This window comes from Erinaceus europaeus, chromosome 7 (genome assembly GCF_950295315.1).
Source record: "Erinaceus europaeus chromosome 7, mEriEur2.1, whole genome shotgun sequence".
NCBI classification, from domain to species: Eukaryota; Metazoa; Chordata; class Mammalia; order Eulipotyphla; family Erinaceidae; genus Erinaceus; species Erinaceus europaeus.
The window spans coordinates 39,586,119-39,601,007 of NC_080168.1; the positions used below are offsets into that span (position 1 = coordinate 39,586,119).

At 42.3% G+C, this 14,889-nt stretch overlaps 1 non-coding gene across 1 annotated transcript; it reads left to right on the forward strand.

Moving 5' to 3' along the window:
* Positions 1-8,106: 8,106 nt before the first annotated feature.
* Positions 8,107-8,237, forward strand: LOC132539681 (small nucleolar RNA SNORA28). The gene has a single exon (XR_009551010.1). It is a non-coding gene; the product is annotated as a small nucleolar RNA SNORA28 (small nucleolar RNA).
* The last annotated feature ends 6,652 nt before the right edge of the window (positions 8,238-14,889 follow it).

The window sequence follows — 14,889 nt, forward strand, 5'->3', positions numbered from 1 at the left end:
TGGGCATCGCGGGACCCAAGGATGAGTCTTGCAGGACCTGATTTGCATGGCCCGGTTGCGAGCCTCGTGGGACCTGGGGATGAGTCTCAGGGGACCACAATTGAGCCTCGAGTTTGCCTGGGTTCGACTGTCACAGGACCTCGTTCCAGCCTTGCGTGACCCAGTTTTGAGCCTTGTGGGCCCGGGGATGAGCTTCGCAAGACCCGGGTTCAAGCCTCGCAGGACCCAAGTCCGAGCCTCATGGCCCCGGGGTCAAGCTTTGCAGGACTCAGGGATGAGTCCCGCAGGACCCAATATGAGCCTTGAGTGGCCTGGGTGCGAGACTCATGGGACGAAACTCGTGGGACCTGGGGACGAGTCTCAGGGGATCCAATTTGAGCCTCATGGGGCTCAGGTTCGACTGTCATGGGACCTCGTTCCAGCCTCGTGGGACCCAGTTTCGAGCATCATGGGCCTGGGGCTGAGCATCGAGGGACCCGTGGTCAAGCCTCATGAGACCCAGTTTTGAGCCTCATGGGCCTGGGGCCAAGTCTCGCAGAGCCTGGGATCAAGCCTCACAGGACCCAGGGATGAGTCTCCTCAGACTCGATTTTAGCCTCGCAGATCCTGATTAGGCCTCATGGAAACTGGATTTGAGCCTCGCAGGACCTGGGGTCTAGCCTCGTGGCCCCGGGGTCAAGCCTCATGGGTCCCAGGGACAAGTCTCATGGGACCCAATTTGAGCCTCAAGGGTCCTGGGTTTGAGCCTTGCGGGACCCAAGACTGAGTCTCTAGGGACTGGATTTGAGCCTCACGTGGTGCAGGTTTGAGCCTCTCAGGACCCTTGAGGAGTCTCAAGGGACCCGATTTGAGCCTCATGGGTCCCAGGTTTGAGCCTTGCAATTTCAAGCCTTGTGGGCCAGGGCTCATGTCTTGTGGGACCCGATTTGAGCCTCAGGGGGCTCAGGTTCAACTGTCACAGGACCACAATCCAGCCTCGCAGGACCCAGTTTCGAGCCTCGTGGGCCCAGGGCCAAGCATCATGGGACCCAGGGTCAAGGCTTGCAGGACCCAGGTTAGAGCCTCGTGGGACCCGGGTTCAAGCCTTATGGTCCTGAGTCTCGTGGGACCCGATTTGAGCCTTGCGTGGCCTGGGTTCAACTGTCACAGGACCTCGTTCCAGCCTCATGAGACATGGACCAAGCTTCGCCGGACCCTGGGCACCCATGTGTCATCAGCCTTGATCCCGGGTCCAACGAGCCTTAAAACGAGGTGGTGAGGCTTGAACCCAGGTTACACGAGAGATGAACTAATTTCAATGGAGGGTGGTAAAGCCGTCTCCAGCAAGGTTTGAACCTGGGTCCCACTAGACTTGAACGCAAGTTGTGGGAGAGTTGAACCCACGTGTCATTAGCCTTGAATCTGAGTCCCAAAAGGCTTGAACCTGGGTCTCAGGAGACTTCAACTTCTAATTCCAATGAAGGGTGGTAAAGCCAGGGGCCCCCCATGTCCCGTGAGGCTGGAACCCGGGTCCCACAAGGGTTGACATGGCTCCCATGAGGCTTGAATGTTGATCTAGCAAGGCCAGAAACCAGTTCCCACGAGGCTTGAGCCATAGTCCCGCAAGGCTTGAACTCGAGTCTTGGGAGACTTGAACCCAGGTGTCATTAGCCTTGATTCCGAGTGCCACGAGCCTTAAACCAGGGTTGTGAGGTTTGAACCTGGATCCCGCGAGCATTGATCCGGGTCCCACATGTCTAGAACCCTGCTCCCTCAAGGCTTGAACCCTAGTCCCAAGAGGCTTAAATGCGAGTCTTGGGAGACTTGCACCCAGGTGTCATTGGTCTTGAATCTAGGGCCCAGGAGCCTTAAACCAGGGTTGAGTTTTGAACCCAGATCACGCAAGGCTTTAACCCGAGTCCTGTGAATCATGAACCTGGATCCTGCAAGTCTAGAACCCAGGCCCCTCAAGGCTTGAACTCATGTCCCAAGAGGTTTGAACTGCTAATACCAATGGAGGGTGGTAAAGCCAGGGCCCCCCGTGTTCTATGATACTTGAACCTGGGTCCCATGAAGGTTGAACCCATATCCCTCGAGGCATGAAATTGGATCCCACAAGGCTAGAACCTGGTTATGGCAAGGCTTGATCCAGGCTCCCACGAGGCTTAAACTCAAGTCTTGGGAGACTTGAGCCCAGGTGTCATTAGCCTTGAACAGGTGACATGAGCCTTAAACCCGGGTCCCACGAGGGATTAACCCATATCCCGTGATGGTTGAACCTGGGTCCCGAGAGCCATGAATGTGGATCCCACAAGGATAGAACCCAGGTCCCATGAGGCTTGAACCAGGGTCCTGCAAGGCTTGAACCCAGGTCCCATGAGGCTTGAACACGAGTCTTGGGAGACTTGCACCACGATGCTCGAACCCGTGTCCTGCAGGCCCTATCCCAGGTCCCATAAGTCCCGAAGCCAGGTTCTGCAAGGCTCAAAGCTGGGTCCATGAGTCTCAATCCCGGGTACCAAGAGGCTCAAATAGGGTCCTGCAAGACTTGACCGCGTACCCACAAGACTCTAAAATGGGTCACATGAGGCTCAAACATGTGTGCTGCAGGCTCTCTCCTGGGTCCCCTTATTAATGAATCCGGATCCTGAGAGACTCGAACCCAGGTCCCGGAGGCTTAAATCCTGGACCCGCGAAGCTTGAACCTGGGTCCCGAGAGGCTCAAATCAGGTCCCACGAGACCCGACCCCGGGCCCACGAGGCTCGAACCCGGGTCCTGCGAGGCTCAAATCGGGCCCCATGAGCCTTGACCCCAGGCCCACGAGGCTCCAACCCAGGTGCCAAAAGACTCAAACATGTGTGCTGCAGGCCCTATCCCAGGTCCCCTGATTCCCGAACCCAGGTCCCGCGAGGCTCGAATCCAGGTCCCACAGTCCCTATCCCAAGTCCCTTGAGTCCCAACCCAGGTCCCACGAGGCTTGAATCGGGTCCTGTGAGAATCAACTCCGGGTTCACGAGGCTCGAACCCAGGTCCTGAGAGGCTCCAACCCGGGTCCCGAGAGTCTAGAATCAGACCCCGTGAGAACCAACCCCTATCCCAGGTCCCCTTATTCCCAAACCCGGGTCCCATGAGGCATGAAGCCGGGTTCCGTGAGGCTCGAACCTATGTCCCGCAGGCCCTATAGTGAGTCCCTTGAGTCCATAACCAGGGTCCTGCGAGGCTCAAATTGGGTCCCACAAGAATCAACCCTGGGCTTACAAAGCTCAAAACTGGGTCCCACAAGGGTCGCACCTGGGTCCCAAGAGGCTTGAACCCAGGTCCCAAGAAGTTCGAATAGGGTTCCATGAGACCCAGGCCCACAAGGCTTGAACCCGGGTTCCACGAGGCTCAAACCCATGTGCTGCAGGCCCTATCCCGGGTACCGTTTCCCAAACCCAGCTCCCACAGGCTCGAAGCCGGGTGTACGAGCTTGAACCTAGGTCCAGAGGCTTAAACCCTGGACATGTGAGCCTCAAACCCGGGTCCAGCAAGGCTTGAATCCGGGTCCCCAGAGGATCGAATCAGGTCCCATGAGACCCGAACCTGGGCCCACAAGGCTCAAACCCAGAAAAGGTAACAGCAGCAAATGCTGGAGAGGGTGTGGAGGTCAAAGGAACCCTCCTACACTGCTGGTGGGAATGTAAATGGGTCCAACCTCTGTGGAGAACAGTCTGGAGAACTCTCAGAAGGCTAGAAATGGACCTACCCTATGACCCTGCAATCCCCTCCTGGGGATATATCCTAAGGAACCCAACACATCCATCCAAAAAGATCTGTGTACACATATGTTCTTGGCAGCACAATTTGTAATAGCCAAAACCTGGAAGCAACCCAGGTGTCCAACAACAGATGAGTGGCTGAGCAAGTTGTGGTATATATACACAATGGAATACTACTCAGCTATAAAAAATGGTGACTTCACCGTTTTCAGCTGATCTTGGATGGACCTTGAAAAATTCATGTTAAGTGAAATAAGTCAGAAACAGAAAGATGAATATGGGATGATGTCACTCTCAGGCAGAAGTTGAAAAACAAGATCAGAAGAGAAAACACAAGTAGAACCTGAATTGGCGTATTGCACCAAAGTAAAAGACGCTGGCAGGGGGGAGAATACTGGTCCAAGAAGGATGACAGAGTACCTAGTGGGGGTTGTATTGTTATATGGAAAACTAGGAAATGTTATGCATGTACAAACTATTGTATTGACTGTTGAATGTAAAACATTAATTCTCCAATAAAGAAATTAAAAATTATAAAGTGGAAATATTAAAAAGACCATAGGATAAGAGGAGTACAATTCCACATAATTCCCACCACCAGAACTCCATATCCAATCCCCTACCAGGTATAGGAATTTTTTTCTGGGATTTTAATTCTATTCTAGTTTTCGGAGTATTTTTTCTAGTACCAATCAGTTTTCATCACAACATCCTTAAATATAGTCTCAGTATTTTTTTTGGCAATTCTAGGTATTTTCTGGTTCCATATAAATGTTTGTAGCTTGGGTTCTATTCTCTTAAAAGACTGGTGGGACATTAATGGAGATTACATTGAATTTGTATGTGGCTCTGGGTAGAATATTAATTTTGATGGTTTTATTTCTTCCAACCCATGAACATGAAATAACTTTCCAATTCATTGTAACTTTTTCTGTTTCCTTGAATAGTGACTATAATCTGTGTACTCAACCAAGTGTGTTGCCGCTACCTAGCCCCTGGAGGAAAGAATGTTAGTGTTGTACATTTATATACTTAGGCATGTAAAACAACAAGAATTAATGAAGCTCATTTAATTAAATTGGTCATCTCTTACAGTTAAAATTTTGAGTCAAGCAAAGTTTATACTCTTAGAGAATGGCATATGGAAAAAATTGATGTAAATGTATAAGGAAATGACTACTATTGCAAATCTCTACAAAGTCATATAAAAGACTAAGGTTGTGCAGTCTAAAAGAGAGGGAATGAAGAGGAGGGAACAAGCCAAATAAAGAAAATAGCAGCAGTAAACTTTAAGTATCTACTATTTATATGTTCAATTATGAGTTGTGATTATACTGCTAAAAATGCATGGACATGATTAGTGCTTACATTCAGGGTAATGAGTAGAAAGAGGATGTATTTGGCTGGAGAGACAAAAAGGACCTCAATTATAGTAAAAATATTTTATTTCTTAAACTGGGTTAGGGGGACATATTGCATGCTGTTAACTCCTTTTGTTGTAAATGTAATAATTTAACATACTGCATTAACTTTCAAATTCTCTGCTGAGGGTTTGAACATTATATTTTAAAAGTGAAAAACTAAAATTCTGACTTTTCTGCAAAACATATAGAAGATATTTATTATACTAACATGTGTACATTCTACTATTAAAAAAACAACAAATTTGCTGGTGCCAAAATTCATCCAACTTCATTGGGACAAACTGATGTCCAGTGTCACTTGGTATAGTTTCAAGTCTGATGAGCTTTTAATTATTCTAATCCACTTTTAAAACTTGAAGGATTCAAAACTGCACACAGCATTAAATGACATTTATTGTTCCATAAATCTCGAGACGCAAAATGAATGCTAAATACACAAGTAAAACTCTAAAAGCAAGAAATAAGCTTACTTTTACCCAAGTGGTCAGTATAATAAACAAGTGGTCCTACAAAAATAAATGGGAAGAAAAGATGGAAAAGTTCTCCTCCACCTCCTCCTCCAGTTACTCAAAAGAGTTAACATTTTTCCCTTTTTTTAAATTTCTTTATTGGGGAATTAATGTTTTACATTCTACAGTAAATACAATAGTTTGTACATGCATAACATTTCCAAGTTTTCCATATAACAATACAACCCCCACTAGGTCCTCTGTCATCCTTTTTGGACCTGTATTCTCCCCCCCTCACCAACCCTAGAACCTTTTACTTTGTTAAAATATGCCAATTCCAGTTCAGGTTCTACTTGTTCAAAGATTTAACATATTTTCAAATGGAAAAATGGAGACAATACTTTTCCATATCAAGCAATTTCCTTCATGAAAATAGTGTCAAAGTTTCCACCCACTGATATAGTTTGTCTTCCAGGAGAGATTTAAAACTCGGAATTATTCACTTCTATATCTGCATAAACAAAGATATGAGGACTAAATAGGGTGATTAAATAAAAATTAAAATTAAAATTAAAATGGAATTAAAGTTTAAAAACAAAATTAGGTTTCAAAAATGCTGGAGAAATCTGAGAAGGAATAAGATAAATATAGGAACAAAATGTATAAAAATATACTGGCAGAGAAGCATCTGGTTTTTACTGAAAGAGAAGCTATTATGCCATGTGTTTAAAGAAGCCCTTAAACCATCACCAAGATAACAAGAAATAAAAAACACATCATTTTAACAAATATGGCCAAATCCAAAGCAGTTAAAACAGCTACCACAATGAATCAGGACAGGAGCCCAGAAAATATTCCAAGTAAGCCAGAAGCAACTAAAAATGTGGAAAATATACAAACATTAATTGACCTACTAGTCACAGAAGTGAGGATAGCTATGGATGAAAATGCTCTCAGAAATGAGGAGATACCAGATGAGACCTTCAAGGAAAATTAGAGAACTGAAAGCTGAAATCATTGAGTTAAAGTTAAGCAAGATAACACTGTAACTGAGTAAGGAAAAGAATAGCTGAACTGAAGAAGGAAGCTGAGAGAAGGTAAAGCAGATTAACAGAAGCAGAAGACAGAATTACCCAGACAGAATATGAGATAGAGAAAATTAAGAAGTAAGTAAAAGAGCTAAAAAAGAAATTGAGAGACTCTGAAAACAACAACAGAGACATATGGGATGATCTCAAAAGAAGCAGCATTCACATAATTGGCATACTAGAGCAAGAAACAGAGGAAGGGGAAGAAAACATCATAGAGCAAATAATAGAAGGAAACTACCCAGTCTTAAACAACAGAAAGGACATCAGAATTGAAGAGGTCCAAAGAGTTCAAAACAGAATCAACCTAAGCCTGAAGACACCAAAACAATATTTACAGTTGAAAGAGGGAAGGAAAAAGAAAGAACCCTGAAGGCTGCAAGAGAAAAACAAAACAAAAAAATCACATATAGAGGAAAAACCATAAGACTATCAGCAGACTTCTCCACTCAAACTCTTAAGACAAGGAATGGCAAGGTATCAAGTTCTCAATGAGAAATGCTTTCAGCCAAGGATAGTATATTTTGCTAGACTCTCATTCAGATTAGATGGAGGGATAAAAGCCTTCTCACATAACCACTAGCTAAATGAGGCAACTATCATTAAATCTGACCTGAAAAAGGAGGTCCTAAAAGACCTCCTGTAGACAAGAACAGCATCAAAAATCTTCCCATATATCAGGACAAACAAAAAACTGTTGAATGATGGCACTGTAATACCTTAAAGCCATAATATCAATAAATATCAGTGACTTAAATTCATCCATTATAAGGCACAGAGTAGGAGGATGGATCAGAAAACAAAAACCAACCATATGCTGCTTGCAAGAATCCCACCTGACCCACAAGACAAACACATGTGAAAGCATGGAGAAGTATTATATGGGCTCATGGACCACACAAAAAGGCAGGAACAGTCATTCTCATCTCTGACACAATACGCTTCAAAATAAATAAGTAATAAAATATATACAAAGCAATTACATAGTGATCAGAGAATCCATCAACCAAGAAGATTTAACAATTATTAACATATATGCACCCAAATACATCAAACTCTTACTGAAAGAACTACAAGAATACATCAGTAGTAACACAGTAAGGGTAGGGGACTTTAACACCCCACTCTCACACGTAGATCATGTAAGCAGAGAATCAACAAAGAAACTAGAGAATTAATCGAAGAGATGTATAGACTAGACCTCCTGGACATTTTCAGAGTTCTTATTGGCACATTCTCAAAGACAGACCATATTTTAGGCCACAAAGAAAGTATCAACAAATTCAAGAGCACTAAAGCATCATCTCAGACCACAGTGGAGTAAAGCTAATAACAACAAAGAGAAAATTACTAAAAGTCACAAATTTTGGAAAATCAACAACATACTGCTTAATAACCACTGGTTCAAAGAGGCACTCAAGCAAGAAATTCAAATGTTCCTAGAAACAAATGAGCTATTGAGCTTGCTATAGCAAGAAAGTATAACCTATTCTGGTATTCTTTCCTCTGAGACATGCTGTTATATAGACTTAAACATTATTTAAAAAAAAAAAAAAGCTGTCAAAATATTTGGGAAACAGCTAAAGCAGTACTTACAGGGAAACTCATAGCCATACAAGCACACATTAAAGAATAAGAAAAAGCTCAAGTAAACAACCTTACTGCATGCCTTAAAGACTTAGAGGGACAGGAACAAAGAAACCCTAGAGCAACCAGAAGGACTGAAATCACTAAAATTAGAGTGGAAATAAACAACATAGAAAATAAGAGAACCATACAAAAGATCAATGAAGCCAAATGTTAGTTCTTTGAAAAATCAAACAAAATTGAATAAAACTTAGCCAGAGTCACTAAAAAAAGGGGGGGGACTCAAATAAATGGAATTATAAACGATAAAGGAAATATCACAACAGACACTACAGAAATAAAAAAGTCATGCGGAGCTTCTATGAACAACGATATGGCACCAAGCTAGATAATCTGGAAGAAATGGAAAAATTCCTAGAAACATTCCAAAACTGCAGCGCGAAGAACTACAAAACCTAAATGGACAAATCACAGACAAAGAAACTGAAACAGTACACGTATGTTAATAGCAACAGAATTCATAGTAGCTTGAACCTGTAAGCAAACCAGGTGTCCAGCAACAGATGAATGACTGAGAAAGATGTGGTATATATACACAATGGAATACTATTCAGCTATTAAGAATAATGAACCCACCTTCTCTGATCCATTAGGATGGAACTAGAAGGAATTATGTTAAGTCAGGTAAGTCAGAAAGACAAAGAGGGGTATGGGATGATACCACTCATAAACAGAAGTTGAGAAAGAAAAACAGACAGCAAAACTCAAAGCAGATCTGACTGAGTTTGGAGTAGGGCACCAAAGTAAAAATCTCGGTGGAGGATGAGGGTGGATGTTCAGCTTCTGTGTGTGTGTGTGTGTGTGTGTGTGTGTGTGTGTGTGTGTGTAGACATTTGGTGATGGGAATTGTGTTAATATACACTCCTATTAACTCATAGTCTCACAAGTCACTAATTAATATGAGAGGGGGAAAATTAAATGTCTCAATCTTTTTGACCATAGCTCTGAGTATAGGTTCCTTCAATCTAAGTACTTAAGACTTCTACTTGGTATCAGATTGAATGTTAACAGTGGGCTCAAATTGCTAATGTATCTCTAATGACTTGTTCTTTGAAATATTAAATCTCTGGAGTCCAGTGGTAGTGCAGCAGGTTAAGCACATGTGGCACAAAGCGGAAGGACCGGTTTAAGGATCCCAGTTTGAGCCCCCAGCTCCCCACCTGTAGGGGAGTTGCTTCACAGGCAGTGAAGCAGGTCTGCAGGTGTCTTTCTCTCCTGCTCTCTGTCTTCCCTTCCTCTCCCCATTTTTCTCTGTCCTATCTAACAACGATGACATCAACAACAACAATAATAACTACAACAACAGTGAAAAAGAATAAGGGCAACAAAAAGGGAAAATAAATTTAAAAAAAGAAAAAATATTAAATCTCCTAAAAGCTTAGACCAAGGAAAACAGAAGCATCTATTGGTGTCACTTAAAGATACTACTATATGCAAATAACATGAGGACATAAATTATGGTGAGGTCTTGTAGGTCTTGTATGATAACAGCAAATCCTAACAATGGGATTTTCAAAGCTAACCCAATTGTCAAATAATATGATTATATCAATAACTATCTATTCCCTTCTTAAACCCTAAGACAGCAATAACCTTCGCCATTCTCTACAAAACCCATATTTCTCCCAGTCCTGTACCCTCTAGGGTGGTTATCACTTTCCTTCATGCTCCTCTCAATATATACAATTGATATTACATCTTCTGATCCCAACCTATTCAATGCAACCTTGACATGTTTCACCTCGGATTGTGTCCATAGACAGCAGGTGTGGACTGTCAACCCTCCAACTTCATTACTCTAGTGAGACCCTTCCTAGCTCATAAAACTCCTTAATTCCATTTCGGGTGGTGCACTTCCTAAACCTAGATATACACCAGGGCCCATAAGATAGGGATTATGTACACATGTATTCATAAGTTGGGGGAAAATATATACCTTAAAGCAACAGAGCACAACAGTTTGCAGTGAGCCAATAAATGCAGCAAGTAAAAAGACCTAAAAAAGACACCATAAAGTACATAACCAAATAATTTCTTTAGACCCAGCCACCCTCCTCACCTACTTCCTACTTCATTCTCCTCAATCACTCCAAACCTAACCTTGTCAGAATTACAAAAGATGGATAAGGGCAAGGGACTGTCATACTTTAATGATGACTCTGTGGTCACTAAAAGGCCACCCCATCACCCTGGGCACTGGTCAGGGAGTTCTGGGATTCCCAGACATGATAGGCCTAGACCTCTAACAGATCCCTCTCACCACTGTCACTGGTCATCTCCATCAGGAACAACATAGTGGACCCCTTTGTGGGCACCTAAAGGACTTTGCTCTCAATGTGGATCAACAATGGTAGGGACTGTTCCAGTATCCAAAGGGAGGTTAGACAACAAACTCTACTTACCACCCAAGGAAGATGGGTTCTGAAATTAGTGCAGCCTAGAGTGTGCCTAGCCATGACAACAGATTGTGAGCTCAGACCTACAGGGATTCAGAGTTTCATTGGCTCCTGTGCTGAATATGGGCCCCAGATCAAATCAATGCTGTTTACAGTTAACAATATTTATAAACTTTCCCAATATCTGGGAGCTACTCTTTTACATGATCCAGTTTTCTAGTCCTTTTTCCAACTATGACACCATCTCCTCAGACAATAACCTGGGTCCACCTGCATATTAGATGTCAGGCTCAGGCAAAAATTAGTAAAGTCATGGGCCCTTTGGAATACACCTAGAATAGACCTACTAGCTTTTTACAAAATAGGAACCCCAATCTTCCTCTGCAATATTCTTGCCTTTATGTTCATGATTAGTCAAACATTTGTTCTGCTTTATATCTTAACTCTTTTTCAGCCACCAGGTTCCAGACGCCAGTCTGACTTCCCTGGGCAGACGAGCCCACTAATGTATCCTGGAGCCCTGCCTCCCGATATCCCTGCCCCACTAGGGAGAGAGAGAGAGAGAGAGAGAGAGAGAGGCTAGGAGTAAAGATCGACCTGCCAATGCCCATGTTCAGTGGGGAAGTAATTACAGAAGCCAGACCTTCCACCTTCTGCACCCTATAATGATCCTGACTCCATACTGCCAGAGGAAGAAAGAATAGGCAAGTTTTCAAGGGAGTGCATAGGATATGGAGTTCTGGTGGAGGGAATTGTGTGGAAGTGTACCCAGAAGTATACCCCTCTTATCCTAAGATCTTATCAATATTTCCATTTTATAGATAAAAAAGTATAGGATAGCTGTTTTTAGAGATCAGAAAAGAAATACCACCTTAGAGCAGAAATTTTTCAACTCTCTATAAGTTTTTAATATTTTAAAATATTTATTTTCCCTTTTGTTGCCCTTGTTTTTTATTGTTGTTGTAGTTATTGTTGTTGTTATTGATGTCATTGTTGTTAGATAGGACAGAGAGAAATGGAGAGAGGAGGGGAAGAGAGAGAGGGAGAGAGAAAAATAAATACCTGCAGACCTGCTTCACCATCTGTGAAGCAACTCCCCTGCAGGGGGGGAGCCAGGGACTCGAACCAGGATCCTCACACTGGCCACTGTGCGTTGCACCACATGCACTTAACTCACTGTGCTACAGCCTCACTCTGGCTACTATAGTTTCTAATGGAGGTAATGGGGATATAGAACTCTGGTGGTATGAATGGTACAGAATTAGACCCTTGATAAATTATAATTTTGTGGCTCAATATTAAGTCACTAATAACATTTTTAAAATTGCAGAGAAGTAATTACAGAAGCCAGACTTCCCATCTTCTGTACAAAAGATCTTTGGTACATACTTCCACAGGAATAAAAAATATGGAACCTTCCAATGGAGGGGATCTGATACAAAACTCTGTTGGTGGGTATTATAGGGAGCTCTATTTGAGTGACAGAATACCTGACCAATCAGGTCCTCCGCCCTGCCTAGGAAAGTCTAGCTGGAGTTTTTTTTTTTGATACTTCTTATAATTGTTTGTCTTTGCTTAGTTTAGTAAGGGGACCAGGCTGCATGCAGATAATCTAAAGCGGTCCAAGCTGCAGACTGAGTGTTAGGGTTTTTTACTCTATTTTATTTTATTATTACTATTGTTATATATGCATGTCCCTTTTCCTTCCTCTTCAGGTTGACCAAAAGTAACTGTTGTGACCTTTTCCATTGATAGGTGACTGCATCCTATCCACTGTGGGAGGAACTTTTTCTCTCTCTCTCTCTTCCCTCAACCCTCCTTTTTATTTCCTAGCTAATTAAAAAAAAATCTCTTTCCATTCACTGCTCTTTTTTCTTATTCTTCCTTCTTTTGCTTTCTGAATTCACTGACACTCATTTGTGATTTATTTTGTGGAAGAAATATGACTTGAAGTGCATTCTCTCCCTCTCCCAGTGTGTGTGTGTGTCTCGTTTCTACTATCATTTCTCCTCTTGCTAAAACTACAATTTATAGTGGATAGTAGATTTGCATAATTACCTATTCTTGCTTTGCCATTTTTCTTTTCTCTTCTTTTTTTTTTTCTTGGACTGGAGGTGTTGTTTGGCTAACTGGTATTGGTTGAACTGCATCAATCCTTGCTTCAGTCGCTATTGTAAGTTCTGAGGTTTGTGACTCATTTGTGAAAAGACATTGGTATAGCATGGCTTCTACTCAAAACACAACAACTGAAGAATGGCAGAAAAGAAAAATACAAGCCACATCAATTAAAAAACACAGTTAAATCAAGAGTAAATAAAACTTCTACCATAATGAATCAGGACAGGAGCACAGAAGAAACTCCACATCAGCCAGAAGTAACCATAGATAAGAAAAGTATGCAAGCAATAATAAACCTAATAATCACAGAAATGAAGACAACTATGGTGGAAAGGGCTATCAGAAATAGGGAAACAACAGATGATACTCTCAAGGAAAATACTAGCTATCTTGAGGTAATTAGAGAGCTGAAAGCTGAAATATCTGAGCTAAATGGCCAGTTAGCAGAACAAGCTAAATATATATCTGAACTGTAGAAAGAAGCTGAGGGACAGTGAAATCAGATTAACAGAAGCAGAAAACAGAATTATCCAGACAGAGGATGAGCTAGCAAAAACTAAGAAAGAGGTAAAAGAGCTAAAAAAAAAAAAAATAGATTGAGAGACACTGAAAACAAAAGAAACATATGGGATGAACTCAAAAGAAGTAACATTCGCATAATCACTATTCAAGGAAATAGAAAATGATACCAAGAAATGGGAAGGCATCCAATGCTCATAGACTGGAAGAATTAATATCATCAAAATGAATATTTTCTCTACAGCCATATACAAATTTAACGCGATGCCCATCAAAGTTCCACCAAGCTTCTTTAAGAGAATGAACAAAAATTACAATAATTTATCTGGAAACAGAAAACACCTAGAATTGCCAAAACTATCTTGAGAAAAAGAAACAGAAATGGAGGCATCACACTCCTAGATCTCAAAATTAGATTATAAGGACATCATCATCAAAACAGCCTGGTACTGGGACAAAAATAGGCACACAGACCAGTGGAACAGAATTGAAAGCCCAGAACTAAACCTCCACACCTATGGACATCTAAGCTTTGACAAGGGGGCCCAAAGTATTAAATGGAGGAAGGAGGCTCTCTTCAATATATGGTGCTAGGAAATTGGGTTGAAATATGCAGAAGAATGAAACTGAACCACTTTCTCTCACCAGAAACAAAAGTCAACTCCAAATGGATCAAGGACCTGGATGTTAGACCAGAAACTATTAAATACTTAAGAGGAAAACATTGGTGGAACACTTTCCCACCTAAACTTCAAGGACATCTTTGATGATACAAACCCAACTGCAAGGAAGACTAAAGCAGAAACAAATCAATGGGACTACAACAAGGACCTGCCTAAATATCCCAGCCCCTGGTTTTCCACTTGCAGGGGGTCCATTCAATTCTTTGTATGTTCAGCGGGGAAGCAATTACAGAAGACAGACCTTCCACTTTCTGCACCTCACAATGACCTTGGGTCCATGCTCCCAGAGGGATAAAGAATAGGAAAGCTATCAGGGGAGGAAATGGGATACGGAGTTCTGGTGGTGGTAAATGTGTGGAGTTCTACCCCTCTTATCCTATGGTTTTCATCAGCATTTCCTTTTTTTCTTTATAATATTTATTTATTCTCTTTTGTTGCCCTTGTTGGTTTATTGTTGTAGTTATTGTTATTGATGTCGTCATTGTTGGATAGGACAGAAAAAAATGGAGAGAGGAGGGGAAGAGAGAGGGAGAGAAAGACAGATACCTGCAGACCTGCCTCACCTCCTGTGACGTGACTCCCCTGCAGGTGGGGAGCCAGGGGCTCCTACAGGAATCCTTACACAGGTCCTTGTGTTTTGCGCCATGTGCGCTTAACCCGATGTGCTACCACCCGACTCCCTAGTGTTTCCTTTTTATAAATAAAAAATAAACAAAAGAAAGTAAGAAACCTAGAAGCCTGCCTCCCAGAGTCCTGGCTCCCAATCATACTCCAAAAAAATTAATAAATAAATAAACAACTGCCATCCATAAAGGGGAAAATCAATG